Raw genomic sequence first — 17,456 nt, forward strand, 5'->3', positions numbered from 1 at the left:
GGTCCCTGGGGGGATGGCGATCCATAGACCCAGAAGCTACCGCATTAAAGTCCCCTCCAACCACCAGCAGGCCACTCGGAAGGTCCAGGAGGAGGTGCCCCAGGTCCGCAAATGTGGTGGCTTGTAGCCCAGGCGGGACGTACACTGATATCAAAATAAACACTCTACCCTCCATTCTTCCCACCAGGACAGTGTAGCGTCCCCTCTCATCATGGCGCACCTCATCGATCTCCAACGGGAGCGAGTTCTTGATCATAATACCCACCCCCCGCGAGCCCGAAGTGAAGCCAGAATGGGCCGCCAAACGATAGCCCCGCCGATTCATTGCCTGAAAGGAGTTACCTATGAGGTGTGTCTCCTGCAGGAAGACAACATCTGGTCAAATACGTTTCAAGTACTGCAGGACCACACCACGCTTAATCCTATCCCCCAGGCCGTTAACATTCCATGACAACACAGTCAAATCCCTACCCCCCATCATACGTCGAAACAATCGGTCGTCCCCCACAGAGCATCTTAAAAACAACAATATAGTAGCGGGTTTGCCTTGCGGTGCAAACAAACAACACACCCCCCCCACCCCCCCATCCCAACAGAACTCCCCCCTCCCTGCACCCCTGCATGAGCCCAGACAGCCCCCCCAAAGTGCAGTGTGCCTGTCGCCCCATAGCTAAAAACTAACTAGTCCCCCAGAGGAGGAGGGAAGCCCCCAACAGACCCCGCACGACCTCCATAGGAGGGGAACATATGCAATCAATAAATGGAGAAGGAACATCGTCCAGAGCAAGGCCTTTTCAGTCACCCCTCAATTCTGATCCGGCGGGCCCTCCTCGCCAGCCGCGCCCCCCCCGCCCCCCCGGCCCCGATCTCCAGGCAGAGTGTCCAACCAGTCCCCAGCCGCCTCTGGCCGGTCAAAGAAGTGCGTGCGACCATCCACCTCCACCCTCAGCTTAGCTGGAAAAAGCAATTGAGTACTTAAGGTTCAGGTCCCGTAGGCGACGTTTAACACCAAGAAAGCTCTGTCTCTGCTTCTGAACCGCCGGAGTAAAGTCTGGGTAGAAATGCACATCCATGTTGTCAAGCTTGACCGGTCCCTGTTGCCTGGAGGTCTGGAGGATAGCATCTCTGTCCCGAAAGTTAAAAATCCGGGCAATGAGAGGCCGCGGCGGGGCACCGGCCTTAGGTCTGCCCCCAGGGACCCGGTGAGCACGCTCCACCGCAAAAAGCTTACTCAGCCCCCGGGGCTGGAGATGGGTAAGGATCAATTCTTCCACAAAAAGATCCGCCGCCTCCGCCTCTCGTCCCTCCGGCACCACCACGATACGGACATTATTCCTCCGGGCCCGACCCTCGGAATCCTCCAGTCGCCGGTCCATCAGGGCGCTCGCCTGGCCAAGCCGGCGCACCTCCTTTTGGAGGGCCACCACATCCGTCGTGAGGCTCGTGGCGGTGTGGGCCAGGGAATCAACCCGGTCGTTCGTTTTGGACAAGTCTGCCCTCACAAGGCTCACATCCACCAGGACCGAGTCTATTTTTTGCGCTAGGGTGTCGAAACGCTGGTCCACCGAGGCCTTCATCTCTGCGATGGCGCCCATGACGTCCCGGAGGGTCAGATCCACAGGCTGAGCAGATGCCTCCGTCGGGCCCGCCGGGGATGTGCGCGATGTCTCCGGAGAACCCTTCTGGAGAGTGTAGCGGTCCATACTGTTAGCGTGGTGCGCCGTGCCACGGCGGGTCGTCTTCACCTTCGCCCGGTCGCCATCTTGTTTGGTGGACATGCTTGCTCTCCCACCGTCGTGCCAATCTCCTCGAACGGGCCGCTATACCAATTCACGGGCGCCGGGGGGAGGCGGGGGCGACCACAGAGCCGCAGGTCGACCCACAGCCGGCGGGTCAGCCGGGCACTTAGACAAGACCACACCACCGCACCCCGCTCCGCAACCCTACCTCGCTTGAGGGCAAGGAGGGCGCAAAAGCGAAAGTGAAAGTGCGGGGTACGCGAGTCGCCCAGCCTTGCCCGCCGCTGTTGTTCACTTTGTCCCCGGATCGCCCCACTACTCCAATCCGGGGGGCCGGCGAGGAGAAGGCCGCAACCTTCGATCGGTGCTCCCACCGGTGTCCGGGGTCCAATTCGAGCCCGAAAAACGGGTGGTGCCTCAGCTCGGGTTCCCCGACACAGTCCCCTCAACAAGGACAGGATATCGCCAGGATTAATTCAGGAGGTCGCGGAGGTCCTCGGGAGCCTCGCACCTACGCGGCCATCTTGGTTGCGCGCTAGGCTCCTCCCTTATGCTTTCTGTTACTTGTGGTTTGGGTTTAGGGATGCACATAGTAGCACAAAGGTCACAGATGGCGGGACCACAGTGCATACAAAGGCAACAAGAGAAAATAATGGTCAAAATTATTCCAAGGAATGTCAATACTTTCCAACCCCATTTGGACAGTAGTCCCCAAAACCACTCCGTAAATGACCAATCTCCTTCGTCCTGATGAATAGACTCGGAGATTATATGCAACTTGGAGATAGCTTGGTATACTGTCGGAGCGTCATTAGGTATGAAAATACAGCAACTTGACCCGATCAATTTGCTCACTCCACCACGGTCTGCAAGAACAAAATCTAAGGCAACTCGATTTTGTAAGGTCATAAGACGGTCCGCCTGTAGTTCTGCCGTGATGTTACTTAAGGCTCCTACAGTGATGTCTATTGTGGTCTCTACGACACGAACCAATTGCCTTATATTTCTGCTGTTGGCCATTGGACCCCAAAAAGGAAGAAATCCTTTGAGGAAATCTCCTCCCTCTTGTCCTGCTGTGTCTTTCGAATCAATAATCCCTCTGCCATATCTGTTTCGATGATAGTTTGCAGAAGCGGTGTATGTAGGGGGAAGAAGGAAAGCTATATAGCAGGTACCAGAAAAATCCGTTGGTAACCATGTGTAAGCTCTATTGTGGCAGATAAAATATGTGCCTTGAGACGGCACTAGAGGAGGCGAGTGTTGAGAGGAGTAGACGTACGTGTGGGAACAGTTATTTCTTTGTATAGTGTCAGGAGAGCGATCGTTAATTTGCAGACAGAAATTTCCCTGATGAGGAATAATCCAAATTGGTGGAGATTTTCTTTGTTTGACCTTATCACTAAGGCTAGTGACATAATGGGTGACGTTCCAGTTTGTATACGCCTTTCTTTCATCAACGGAAATCTTACTATTTTCCATGATTTTAGCCATAGCTACCATTCCCTTAATTAATGAGCTATGACTAAAATCCGGATCACTAACATGTGAACTAACGGATCGTCTGAATTTGCTTTGATAGGCATTGGAGAAGATGACAAAATAAGCCCAAGCAGAACCCTCATAAGAAAACGGATGAACTAAATATGGCATTCCTTTTTCTGTGGTATGTGGCATAAGTCCACACACCCAACAGTCAGTCGTATTAACCACTAACTGGTGTTGATGTAATAACTGAACAAAGGAATTGTTATAATATTCAGTTCTTCTAATGAGTTCATGTTGAGGAAGGGTATGAAAGAGATGTGGAGAGGCAGTAGAAGAAGACGAAGAAGAGGAAGGAGAGACAACTTTTTGCTGCAGAGCATAAATAATCCAATTTATAAATGCCAAAAGGATACACAATAATATAATGATACATAAAGTTATACTGAAACGACTGAACAATATTTTACAGGATCCTTTCTTCATTTCATCTTTTCTCTCTCTTTTTCCTAGTGTAGTTTCCATCTTTCTAATGGATGCTCACGACAATCTTCTTTGATCACTCAATCACGATTGTCTGCCGTCCTATGACACTGCAAGTCCTGCAGGCCTATTGCCACTACTCAGGTCGCAATTAAGACTCCTACCGTGACCCTGCAACCGGGACAGAATACTAAACAAGAGAGAAAAAAATCTTAAGTGTTCTTTGTTCTAGGTCTAAGATTATAGTGTTCTTTTCCAGGCGTTGTCTGATCTTGGAACAATGTTCGTGGATTAGTCATATTCAAGCGACGATGTGATGGTATTGCTTCTTGAAGAATGTCGCCGTCCTCTTTCTCAGACAGTGTCCCATTTAGGTGTGCATCACTAAAGGGCACGAATCGCGGAACCTTCTCACTTTCTGAGTCACCAATACCCCTGCGCACCCATTGATCGTAGGGTAAAGGCAAAGGCACTTTCTTACAATGCACACCGTGAATCCAATTTTTCTTTCCTTCGACTTTAACTGCTGTTCTTGTGGTCAATAGTACCAACCGAGGCTTCCTCCACCTGGGCTCCAAATTTTTCGTCCTTTGGAAATTCTTGGGGCAGACCCAGTCACCTGGTCGGATGGAATGACCTGGGTCTGTGGAGGCCTCCGGCAGAGCATTCTGAACCTGTTGATGGAGAACACGCAATTTAGTCGTAAGATCATGCAGGTAGTCAATCAACATTGGATATGGCAAGTCTGAGTATTTCTTAGGGCGAGGGACTCCCCATACGTTAGCCGGGCGTCCAAAAACCACTTCGTAAGGGCTAAGTCCCAAACGAGAGTGTACTGCAGTTCTGGTGGACAGCAGGGCTAATGGCAAAGCATCGGGCCAATTGAGTCCTGTACTCGCTTGAACCTTTGATAGTTTTAACTTTAAGGTTCCGTTGTAGCATTCTACTAAACCCGCTGACTGTGGATGATTTGCCGCATGGAACTTTTGCTTGATACCAAGACCTGCACAAACTTTTTGCATGACTTGGCCAACAAATTCGCTCCCATTGTCACTCCAGACAATGCGCGGCAAACCAAACCTGGGGAAGAATTCTTTTAATAAGGCTTTAGCTGTGGATAAGGCTGTGTTGTCTTTTAAAGGGTATGCTTCTATCCATCTTGAAAAAGCGCATACTACCACCAGAACGTATTTAAGGTTGTTGCATCGCTCCATATGAATATAATCGATCTGCAACACCTCAAACGGATATGTTGGAGGAGCAAAGTGACCTGCTGGAGTTGGGGTTCCCTTTCCCGGGTTGTACATTAAACAAATAATACAATGTTTCACTATGTTGTCTGCACATTTTGGGATTTGTTCATTCTGCCATACTGGAGCCAGAAGTTTACATATACCTTTTGCACTTAAGTGGGCTGGACCATGTGCCATAGTAACCACTGGGAGTACATAGGCATCTGGTAACAGCCAACGTTGATGTTCAGATAATTCCACCCAACAACCCATCTCATCCAACATTCCTATACTTTCTTTCCACTTGCTCAACTCTTTCTCTGAAGCCTCCTTCTGAATCGCTCTTACACTTTCCACTGTATCCTCATACATTCCTCTCTCTCTGACCCAATTCGCAGGACCCGCCACATACATTCGACTTGTAACATCTCTCGCTGTCTTTTTCGCTATTTCATCTGCAAATGCATTTCCTTGACCAACATCATCTGTAATCTTTTTGTGTGCACTACACTTCACGATTGCTATTTGGGTGGGTAAGGCAAGCGATTCAAGAAGATCAGTCACTAGCTGACCATGTTGTATTTTGGTGCCATGTGAAGTGAGAAATCCCCTTTCCTTCCAGAGACGCCCAAAGTTGAACGCTACACCAAAGGCATATTGGCTGTCAGTGTACACGTTTACTCTCTTCCATTTTGACAATACACAGGCTCTCGTTAAAGCTATCAATTCCGCTGCTTGCGCTGAATTGTGTCTGATGCGTGCTGTTTCCACAACTGTATGTAAAGTATTTACAGCATAGGCTTAAACCGTATCTCCATTTGGCATTTTAAAACAAGAACCGTCTACCCATAGAGTTCCATCCGGATTCTCTAGTGGTGTGTCTTTCAAGTCAATTCTTCCTTTTGTCTCTTCCTCAGTACGAAAGAAACAATCATGTTGCTCCTCAACACTTTTCTCATCTGGAAAGGGCAACAGAGTAGCTGGATTTAGGGTATTACATCGTTTGATGTGTATGTGACTAGACAAAAGCGTCAGCTCGTATCCAGTTAGACGAGCACTCGTAAGATGCTGCGTTTTCGTTCTGTTTAGTAAGGTATCCACTGCATGTGGTACCATGACAATGAGAGTGTTATCCAACACTATTCCAGCAGACTGTCGAATAGAAATTGCTGCTGCTGCTGTCGCTTTGAGACAACTGGGTAATGCTTTAGCTACAGGATCTAGCGTAGCCGAAAAATAGGCACATGGCCGCTGTTTGTCTCCGAATTGCTGTGTTAAAACTGACAACGCACAACCTTCTCTCTCGTGAACATAGAGCATAAAAGGCTTACTGTGATCAGGGGTGCCTAGTACAGGAGCAGAACACAGAGCGGTACGTAAGTCAGTGAAACTCTTTTGGCACTCATTAGTCCAAGGAAGGGGCTGAGGCGTATCTTTCAAAGTGAGTGCCAACAAAGGTTTGGCTATTAGAGAGAAGTTAGAGATCCACTGTCTACAATAAGAGGTGATACCCAGAAAGGCACGTGCCTCCCTTTGTGTGGATGGCACAGACATTTGCGTAATCGCCTGAATTCGTTCTGGTGTCAATCGTCGTCCCTCCTTTGATAGGAGATGACCCAAGTAGGTAACCTCTCGAGAAACATATGGTAATTTGGAAGGTGAAACCTTATGATTCAGATTAAACAAATGGCGTAATAATGCAACAGTGAAATTTTTGCAAATATCTTCTGAATCAGCGGTGACTAACAAGTCGTCCATGTATTGGATAAGAGCAGCACCAGATGGCAAATGGAAAGTATCAAGATGACATTTTAAAGCTTGGCTGTAAATAGAGGGACTTTCACAATAGCCCTGAGGTGCGCGCTTAAACCGGAAGCTTCGGCCTCCAAGAGAGAAGCCAAAAATGTCCCTACTCTCTTCTGCAATGGGAATACTAAAGAAGGCATTCTTTAGATCGATAACAGAGAACCAAGTCGCTGTGGAAGGTATCATTGTCAACAGAGCAGTGATATCTGGAACAACAGGGAATTGTGGCACAACACTTATGTTTACCTCTCGCAGATCAATTACGAAACGATATACAGGTGGCTGAGAAGGATCAGTACGTTTAAGGACAGGAAGAATAGGACTATTGCATATGTTTCCTCTTGTTTCTTCAACCACACCCTTCTGAATTAAATCATGAATGATTTCCAAAAGCGCTTTTTCACCTTCAGTAGAAATTCTATACTGCGGGATGCGCAGTAATTCAACATTGGGCTTAAGAGTGACAACATAAGGTGGAATCTCAAGACAACCCACATCATTCGGACCCATGGCCCAAAGCGTTGCTGGAAAAGAAAGCAATTTGAGTGGAAACTGATCTTTGGACAAATACATGGGAAAAATCAATTTCTGTCCTAAAGTAAGATGTACACCAGAAGGAGAACAATGTATCGTAGCATGCATTCTTTATAATAGGTCCAAACCCAACAGATTCTCACCACAACCATTCGTCAACAGAAGTGGAGCTTCCAAATCATAAGGACCAATTGAAATAGGCAAAGGGCAAGAAACTGGATTGCGAACAGGGGCACCAGAAAATCCTACAGAAACATTTGTTAAGCCAGACAAAGGTGCCTCAGGGAGTTTAGAGTGAATGATAGAACTTCTCATCACCCCAGTATCTAGAAGAAATGGCTCTGAAACACCCATTGTAGTGACGTTAACATAAGGACCATTCTGATCTACTGGCATCGACACAACTCCCTTACTTTGTCTATGGCTGTCCTAGTTGGCATGAAGACTTTCATTTCCGTTTTCAATATAACAATCCTCATTGTAATACTGAGTAGACCTAACATACTGCTGATCGAAGTAGTGCATGGAATTAGGAGAAGGAAGGGCACGCTGTTCTTGAGTCAACACACCCCGACCTCTACCTCTGTTTGCTGACTGGAGGCCAGCACGACCTCGTGGAGCAGATAATGCTCCGTTGCGTTGCAATAAAACCGGACAACTATTCTTAAAATGACCTTCCTCTCTACAATAGGCACATTGATTAGGTCCTAACAAAGGTCGCGGAATGTATGGCTCAGGTTTTTGATACAACCTCTGAAACTGCGGAGGCTGTTGAAATTGAGGCTGAGCATAACGAGGAGGATAAGCTTGTTGCAAAAGAACCTTCGTTTTTAATTCTTTCGTCTTTTTCTCTTGTTTTTCTTTTTCTTCTTTATCCCTGTTTTCATAATATTGTGCAGTAGCCAATATCTGGGCACAAGAAGAAACAGCCCATGAACTTTCAGAATCTTTCAATTTGTGTGACAGCTCGGGAAGCAAATTAAATACGAATTTGTCCACAAATAATCGCTGTCCACCCTCTGTAGCCATATCTTGACCACTGTGATCGATAAATGTCTCCTCGAAACGAATAAAGAAATCAGAGACACTTTCATCTTTCTTTTGTTTGCATGCTGCTAGTTTATCCCAATTAACTCTCAATGCAGGCATCATAGTTTTCATTAATGTAATAATCCTACCAGGAAGTTCCGAAATCAAAGCGTCAGGCTTTGAACCACCCACTTGATCTCTATCTGTGGTAGTTATAACATCCAAAGTAGCACCTAATTCCTGTGCGTGGTTCTCTTTACGAATCTTAGCCCATATTGTCTGTGGGACTACATTTCCCATTAACATATCGATATCAGCTAGGTTCATGATGCAAGCATCAACTGTCTGTGATAATTCTTTATAATAACCTGCAGGGTTTTTACGAGGATCCAGTAGAGTCTGCTTAAGGGCCAAAACTTCAGATCTCTTCCAAGGGACATGTACCCATATACATTGGAAATGAGCAGGAATAAGTGGTATGTTACCTGCTGCTGGAACCTCTTCCTTCCATACTGGAGGAACCTCTCTCATGGGATAATTTTTCAGTGTCAATTTAACCGACGGATCAGAATCAAGGAAAGCCTGAGAGAACAATAAGGATCTATAAGAAATAAGTGTCCTTACAGCTTTCTCAACCTTAGAACCCACAAGTCCTTTATCAAAATCAGTCTGAACCTCTAATAGATCTTGTGGGATCGGACTTGAACTAACATTTTCCCATTCTTTAATGAGAGTATCGCACATTGCATTAAAAACATATCTTTGCGTAGGCGCATTCCATTGAGAAAAAGTAGGCATAATATCAAGCACACTGTATTGAGGACCCTTTTTAATCCATTTTTGTGCAAGAGAATCTAACCTTTCTCGTTCTTCAAAATCTGGGAACTGACTACGAGACTGTCTTCGAGCAAGAGCCGGAGACACATTTAAAGCTCCAAAGAAAGGAGATAGAATACCAGTGACAGTGTCTGTGAGACGTTTACGCACAGACGGAGAATTAGACATAAGAATTGGAGGCAAAGTATTAGGACAACTGACAGGAGGAGAACCGATAATTGCAGGAGGAGCAGAAGGCAAAGGAGATCTAAGATCAGGAGATGAGGGCAAAGAAGTTGAAGTTAACGGTAAAACCGGCAGAGGCGGTAATACTGGAGGAGGCAAATGCAGAAGAGCCGGAACAGGCGGAGGTACCGCTGGCGGCTGAACAGGCTGTAACGGCTGAGGTGCATTGGCACTTTGTGCATAGGGCGGAGGCAACCTCAATAAATGAGACATTAGGGGATCTTCTTCTAAATCTTTCTTATTATCGGAAGGGGAAACAGGCAACACCGGATAGCATTTATCTATCGCCATACGATGCTGTCTTTCTGAGATTTCAGTGTCATTATCAATTTCATCGTCTTTAAACTGTTGGTGTTGGGCAGCCTGTATAATTGTCATACCCTGTGCTTTTCTATCTCGTTTTGCTTGCTTAATTTCTTTCTGCTTGGCTTCCTTACACCAAAGGCGGAAAGAGTCAAACATTGCCGGCCGGGCTTTTCTTTTGAATAAGACTGCTTCTAAATTATCTAGCACATCGGGATCAAAACTACCATTTTCTGGCCATTTTAGAACACCATCTTTCTTCGTGTATCGGGTCCATGCCTCGTTAAAGGCGATGGGGCCAATACCATGTTTTGAATAGAGCTCATAAGTGGGAGTTCCAACCGAAGGAATCGGACAAGAGTCCTCAAGCCGGGAATCCCTATTACAACCAAAAGCAACAAATTCTTCCAAACTTAGTCAGACCAGGCATCTCGTGATATCACCAGACTGTTCACAAACTTCAAGGGGGTAAAACTCAGTTTACGCAGCACAAATGCACTTACCCTCGGCTTCGGCTATTGCAATAGTCGAATCTAAGGACCACAAATACTAAGAAAACAAAGGACAAAAATTGTGGGGGCGACCCACGAAGATACTTAACTAAGGACGTCTTCTTACACCAACAGAGGCTCGTCTATCATCTCGCCTTACCATACATCACCAAAGGAAGGGCCAAGGCAGGGCGGCAGTCAGGGCAGCGATCGTCAGTAGCCGTCAGAAAGGAGTAACCACGCTGCAAAAGACATTCGGACCACTTTTAACATACAGGGGTCACTTAATGTGGCTCGTGAATCCTCCGGAATTTTCTTGCGGGGTTCCTCACGACCTTCAGGCAGAACCGGTACCACTGAAGCCGCCCAACGTTGGGAGCCAGTTGAAGAACCAGAACCTTTTGGGCCTGGCGGCGCAGGGTACGCCTTAATCTCCGGGATTCACCTGCTCAGCTACACAGAGACACGGGACACTCTGTCGGCGTTAGAAGATCAGATTTATTAGCTGCAGCTAGTACAGTTATCCCAGAAGTACACAAGGTAGGTTCTCAGGAGACTGCCACTTCACTCTGTGGCGCACAATCTTTTATACCATATAGATAACATATACATTAACCAAATGTACACACAGAACATACAAGAAAGAGCCAATAAGGAAAGTTGGAAAACAGGACAGAACCAATAGGAGAGATTGGAAAACAAAAGTGTCAGATGACTCGAAGAAACCTCTCCTCCAACTATGTTTGTCACCCCTCCCTCAAACTAATTTATTAACGGATTCGTATTTATTAACGGATTCGTAACTAACTTGCAGGTGGCGAGATACGTTTGTGTGTGCTGGAGGACAGTTGTGAAACGAGAGAATGCTAGCAGAAGACAGTGAAGGCCAGACGATAAGATAAAGTCAGGAAAGAATAGTGTGAACCAACAGATAGTTGAGACGGGGATTAGAAAAGCCAGACAGGGATTAGTGTACTCGGCCAGTCCTAACATCAGCTTTGCAAACAGAGGCAGAGGCGTATTTCGACACCAGGCTGCAGAAAAAGTAGAATAGACTTTGTTCGCCGTGCTGCCTGAGTGATGGCAACACAAAATGGCGGCGGAGCACAAAATGGCGGGTCGATTCGATCGCGATCAAAAATCGAAGTTCCTCACCACCTCCCACTGTGGGTCTGATGGCTGACCCCCTCTTTCTGAAAGGAAGGATGCAGCCTGGTAAACAAAGGGCTCCAGGACTGGGCAGAACTGGTTCTGGCTGGGTTCAGTCACTTGTAGCTTCTGAGAACAAAGACTTTTGGGGTATAAATATCTGTGCTGAAACCCCTACAATTGGTATTGCTCCTGGACAACAAGAAGAACCTCTGTCCGTGTACCTGAAGGAATCTGCAGGAGAGGACTGTCCATGTGCTTGTGTGCTGTTTCTTGAACTGGCCTGCAGTGGTTACTACTGGACTTGGAAGAAAAGGAAAAGGACTTTGAAGGAACTTTTATTTTTGCTACAGCAATCACCCAAGGGCTAGAAGAGAGCTAGCCTCCTGCAGGAGTCCCAGGCACTTCAGACTCCACCACCAGCCTCCTGTTTCCTCCCAGCGAGGATTTATATCTGCAGGTGAGGCTCCTGTGAGTTCCAGGGACTCTAGTTCTACTACAGAGAAGAGAGTGCTAAAAATCGTCGCTAATGCCCGTTTGCGAGCCGCTGCAGCTGAACAGCGTAAGGAAAATCATCGCCCTGCTTCCGCTGAGTGCTCGCTACTGGAGATCATCGCATCACACGTTTGCGGGCTGCCAAATGTTCACTAACCCGAAGATTATCACATCGCATGTTTGCGGGCCTCCAAGTGCTCGCTAACCAAAGATCATCGCATCGAGTTCATCGCTTCACGGACGCCGAGCGTCCACCATTTTCATCGCATCGCATCAGGATCATCGCTCGCTCGCGGAGTGTCATTTCTTTTCATCGCAACAAGATCGCACACTCAACAGGCTCAGTGCATCATCCTCCCTTCGCGGCAAGGATTTCAATGCATCGCTGGCTTAGCGTGGAGAAGTTTGTCGCTTTGTCCCGCACACAGATCAATGCATCATCCTCCCTTGCAGCAAGGATTCAATGCATCGCTCGTCACGCGTGAGGAAAATCATCGCTACAACACCTTAGCGACATTTTGGTTGCTTTACTACAGAATCCAGGTATTTTGTGAGTAAAGGGGTCGCAGAGAACACTGCCTTGAACTGAACTCCTCTTTGCACACTTTGAACTATTTTTGCAGCCTTTCAAGAGTAACCCTATTTTCTAGTATTGTGGCTTTTTACTGTTATTGGTCTTGTGTTAAGTTTATATATAAAGATACTTATTTTTTAAAACTACTTGTGTGGTGTCCCTTTGTAGTGTTACTGTGTATGGTCATAAATGCTTCACACACTGCCTCTGAGATAAGCCTAGCTGCTCGTGCTACGTTACCACAGGTTTGAGCAGGGGTTATCAAAGGGTGTAGCCCGCTTACTCTGACTTAGGAAGAAGGTTCCCTACTTGGACAGTGGCCAGCCATTGCCAACTAGAGACCCCCATTTCTAACAACGTGCTTACTCCAACACTTTCAAACATGTTATGCAGCATTCAAACATTCACCAGAAAACATTAGACAGAACCCATAAAATCAATCCAATTATAGAGATGCCGAAGGAATGAGGTCGGAGAGGGACGATACCAGAAATCTAAAAGAATTATTCAGGAGCAGCGCCCAAGGCATGAAAATGCCAGTGTCCCTCCGCCGCAACTAAGTGCGAGATACAAACACGTTTGTCACTATCTTTGTGCCGGTTTGCTGGTGTGGTGACCTGTGTACCTGCTCCTTGACTCCTGGCGGTGTTCTTTGCCTCTCCTGCCTGGTGTGCTCGTGTCTCCCTTCCGCCGCCGCGTCTGTCAATCTCGCGGCCGCAGTCTGGAGGGAGACTACATTACCCAGGCGCCCTTGCTCCCGAGCCCGGAGGCTCCCGCCCACCACCCGCACCTGGAGGCGATTTAAACAACTTCCTGACCCTCGGCAGAGTGGGGACTATCTTTGTGCCGGTTTGCTGGCGTGGTGACCTGTGCACCTGCTCCTTGACTCCTGGCGGTGTTCTTTGCCTCTCCTGCCTGGTGTGCTTGTGTCTCCCTCCCGCCGCCGCGTCTGTCAATCTCGCGGCCGCGGTCTGGAGGGAGACTACATTACCCAGGCGCCCTTGCTCCCGAGCCCGGAGGCTCCCGCCCACCACCCGCACCTGGAGGTGATTTAAACAAATTCCTGACCCCCGTGTTGTGGGACCGCGCGTGGGCGGCGCCGGACGAAGCCCGGGCAAAGGGCGGGCCGTCTGTGGCCGTCAGGGGCCGGAAGAGGCCGGGCTGGGCCTGCTCTCTGTGATCTGCGTCAAGACAAGGTATTGTGCTTAGTGGTGTTTGCTAGGTGTAACCATGGTGAAAAAGAAAACCACTGGAGCTAAACCAAATGGGGTGGTAGGGGCAACCCTGGACTCATATCTAGTCAGAGCTGCTAATGTCCTGACTGAAGAAATAGAAAGAACCGAAAGGCGCTTGTCGATGGGGGTAGGGAATAAGACAACAGCCCTCATCCACGAGACCCTTGATACCCCAGACTTACAAATACAACAACAATCACCAGGCATTCCCAGGGATCTAGTCGATCTGCCAGAACTTACGACTTCCCCCCCAAACACTATTGAGCATTGTGTGTCCACCTCCCCAATTCATATCCAAGAGCCCCTGGTTGTAGAGGTCTCTCCCTCGCCCCTGGTTTCAATCCAGACAAGACGCACAAGAGCCGGGGGCCCGGCTTCCGCTGTACGATCTAAGAAACAGACTTCGGTACGAATTACCAAATCTGGCTCGGGCCCCCAGTCTCAGCCTCAGGTGGAGGTTTTATCTAACAAACTCTGGGCAGCAATAAAGAAAAAACTGGATGTTATACTGGCCCCCATTACTGATAGATTGATACCTATCGAAGATAGACTTTCTATATTGAAAGCGAAGCTTAGCGCCATGACAACAATTGTGCAACCTTCTACCCTGGTGTTGTCGGAAACAAGAATCCCTGACCAACCTCAGCGCTCTGTGCCTGTGTTAATGAAGGAAGCTCCCTCTAATGGTGATTATTTGCCCCTCTCAGCGGTGGCAGGCTCTTCCACTCACACTATGATTCCATCATCAACTATGCCTACCCAAAACTGCCAAATTGCTAATGTACATAATAACGAACTTCCCCTTATCGAGCCTACTCCTACTATGAATGTAAAAAAAACCTTCCCAGGAAAAGGGCTCCCGTTTGTCAGAGAGGCCATTCCTTTGGTTCTTGTTCTTGCCAATGTCCCCCATCTAAGACCAGGGCAAGCAGAGTCAACAACTGCGCTGATGGATAAAGCATTACAATGGCTTAGTAGGAACATGAACATTGGAGGAGTGGGTGGCCAACAACAACTGGCAAGAGAAATTATAATGGCCAGACGTGTTCCATGGCTAGGAAACAACGAGAAAAAATTTGGGGGAGATTGTGTTGTCATTAATTTTGCTACTATGTATGTATTACCTAATGTTCTTGCCAACCTATTGCCACCTCAGAAAAGGGATTCTGGTATAATTCCACTTACATTGGAATTTTTTATCGGTAATTCCAGATCCCTAAGACGAAATGTGATGCTAAAATCATCTAATGGCCTAAATATAGCTACTGGTAGGAGGGCACTTTCAAGTTTTTCTAGTGATCTTAGGCTAGAAAATAGATTTATCGCCTTAACCGATCTGGAGGAATGTGATTGACATAGGGGGAGTGATAACTACCCTGTTCGAACACACCCCCATGAAAACATGCTGATCGGAGACAGAACTCTAGATGAAACAATTGCTTGTACTAGTGCCCGAGTCTTTACGTATACCTCCACGAGCAACCAGCAAATATTGGCATCTGTTTGTAATAGGTCAAATGAACAAATGATCTCCTTTGGCAATATAATAAATAATCCTATGGCAGTAGAAAGGCGAAAGCCCTTACAAAATACTCCTAATAGTGGTAGCAAAATATCTTTGATATCATGGAACATTGCAGGCATTGTTCAGAAAATGTTGTCTCCTGACTGGGGCAACTTTATTGACAAATATGACATTTGTCTATTGCAGGAGTCCTGGGCTGTTGATCCTGTTTTTAGGGCTGGATACCTTAACTTTTACATCCCTGCAAAAAAAAACCCTAAAGGGCGTCCTGTAGGTGGCCTTGTGACCTGGGTTCGGCAAAACATAGGCTGTTGTGTAGAACTGTTAAAATCCCCTGATCAAGATATTTTAGTGTTGAAATTTAGTAGGGCTAATGAGAGTACCCTTGCTATTTTTAATGTGTATGCTAGGGGCCAGAGGGGAGGACAAAGCTCAGAGACTATAACATCTCTGGACCTACAATTAGAAAATCTTCCCGTTCATATTATTCCCATTGTAGCAGGGGATTTTAACACTACATTTGAACCATTGGGTAACGAGGTGCAGGAGTTATCAATAGAGCAGGACCTTCGATGGGGAATCCCAAGGCTTGATTTACCCCCTGTTAAAAGATGGTCAAATGTTGCAATCCAACTTAAGGCGTTGTGCCTTGAAAGAGGCCTTAGGGCTGCAAATGGTCGTACTAGATCAGATTCGAAAGGAGTAACTACCTTTGATAATGGGCGCTCTACTAGCCGTATCGACTATATATTGATTGATCTTAGGATATGGCATAGACTTGATGACATGAAGGTAGCATGGCGGCTTGAAAGTGATCACAATCCCCTATGTATTGATTTCTGGGCCACGATTAGGGAGGGAGACGTGACCCAAGCTGAGGGAACTATATCCTCGGATTTAGTGATCGCAAATGATAAACGCCACGTAAAATGGAACAAAATAGTTGAACATCCTGAAAAGTTGGAAGCCCTTAAAGCTGAAGTAGTTAAGAGCACCGACTTCCTTATGTCAAGAGTCTCTAGTGTAGAATTCCCACGAATTGTGATAGAATCCCATACAAGTCTATTTGATAACTTGAAAACCTACTTCTTAAAAGATGTGAAGCCAGGGAGACAGGTTCCAAAAACCAACGACGCTAGATGGTTTAATACTACATGTAGAGCAGCTCGCCAGAAGCTGAGTGAAGCATTAAGATCAAGAAACCACTTGGGGATAAGAGGTGCAAGGGATCATTACAGGGATGTGCAAAAAAAAGCAAAAAAAGACTGGGACCAAGCATGGTGGCAGGATCTGAGAAGTGCCTGCGCAGCAAAGGATTCGAGAATTTTTTGGAGCATTGTCAACTGGGACAGGGGTGGGCGTCCGGACCCCCCCCCCCCAGAATAATGTTCCTCAGGCACAATGGGTTGAATTTTTTAGACCCCAGTACGCTGGTAGCGCAACTGGGGAGGATCTACCATTACATTTTTTAAAGTTTTATTCTGGCACAGTGTTTTTTATCAAGGATGTTGAGGTAACACTTGATTGTGTGGCAAGGGGCAGAGCTCGAGGTATGGATGGAATTCCGGCCGATGTATTTCTTAGTGATAAGCCAACCTGGTGCCAGTACATAGCCCTTCTTGCTAATGCAGTAGCTAATGGTGCTCCAGTGCCCCCATCTTGGAAAGGTGCTGAGATAATTCCTGTTTTTAAGAAAGGAGACAAATCCCTCCCCAGTAACTACAGGCCCATAAGTCTTATTGATTCAATACAAAAGGTTATGGGTCGTTTAGTGTTAGGAAAAGTACAGACCTGGGTTGAGGATGCTAACATTCTGTCCCCATTTCAAGCGGGATTTCGTTCCTGTACCAGCACCACAGACCAAATTTTTCGGTTTTTAACTATCTACTGGAGGAACGTGGTCCTGAATGGTGGGTCACTCTACGCTGTCTTCGTAGATCTTAAATCAGCGTTTGATCTGGTCCCTCGGAGGAAATTGTGGGGTGTGCTCGGTGACCTGGGGATGGCTCCGGAATTGATAACACTTCTCGCTCGCTTACATGAGGGCAATTTTGCAAAAGTTAGATGGGGGGCGCAGGGGGAGGTTACCGACTCCTTCCCTGTTGGGCGTGGTGTCCGACAGGGGTGTGTGTTGGCTCCTACCCTGTTCTCTTTGTACATCAACGGGGCAGTTGAGTACCTTTCGGTGACCCTCACTGATGCTCCCCTGATGGCTGGCAACCATGTCCCTGTCCTCATGTTTGCGGACGATACTCTGCTCATCTCCAGGACACCGAGAGGCCTCCAGAAGGCCATTAATGCATTTGGAGAATTTTGT

Source organism: Triturus cristatus, chromosome 6 (genome assembly GCF_964204655.1).
Source record: "Triturus cristatus chromosome 6, aTriCri1.1, whole genome shotgun sequence".
Taxonomy (NCBI): domain Eukaryota; kingdom Metazoa; phylum Chordata; class Amphibia; order Caudata; family Salamandridae; genus Triturus; species Triturus cristatus.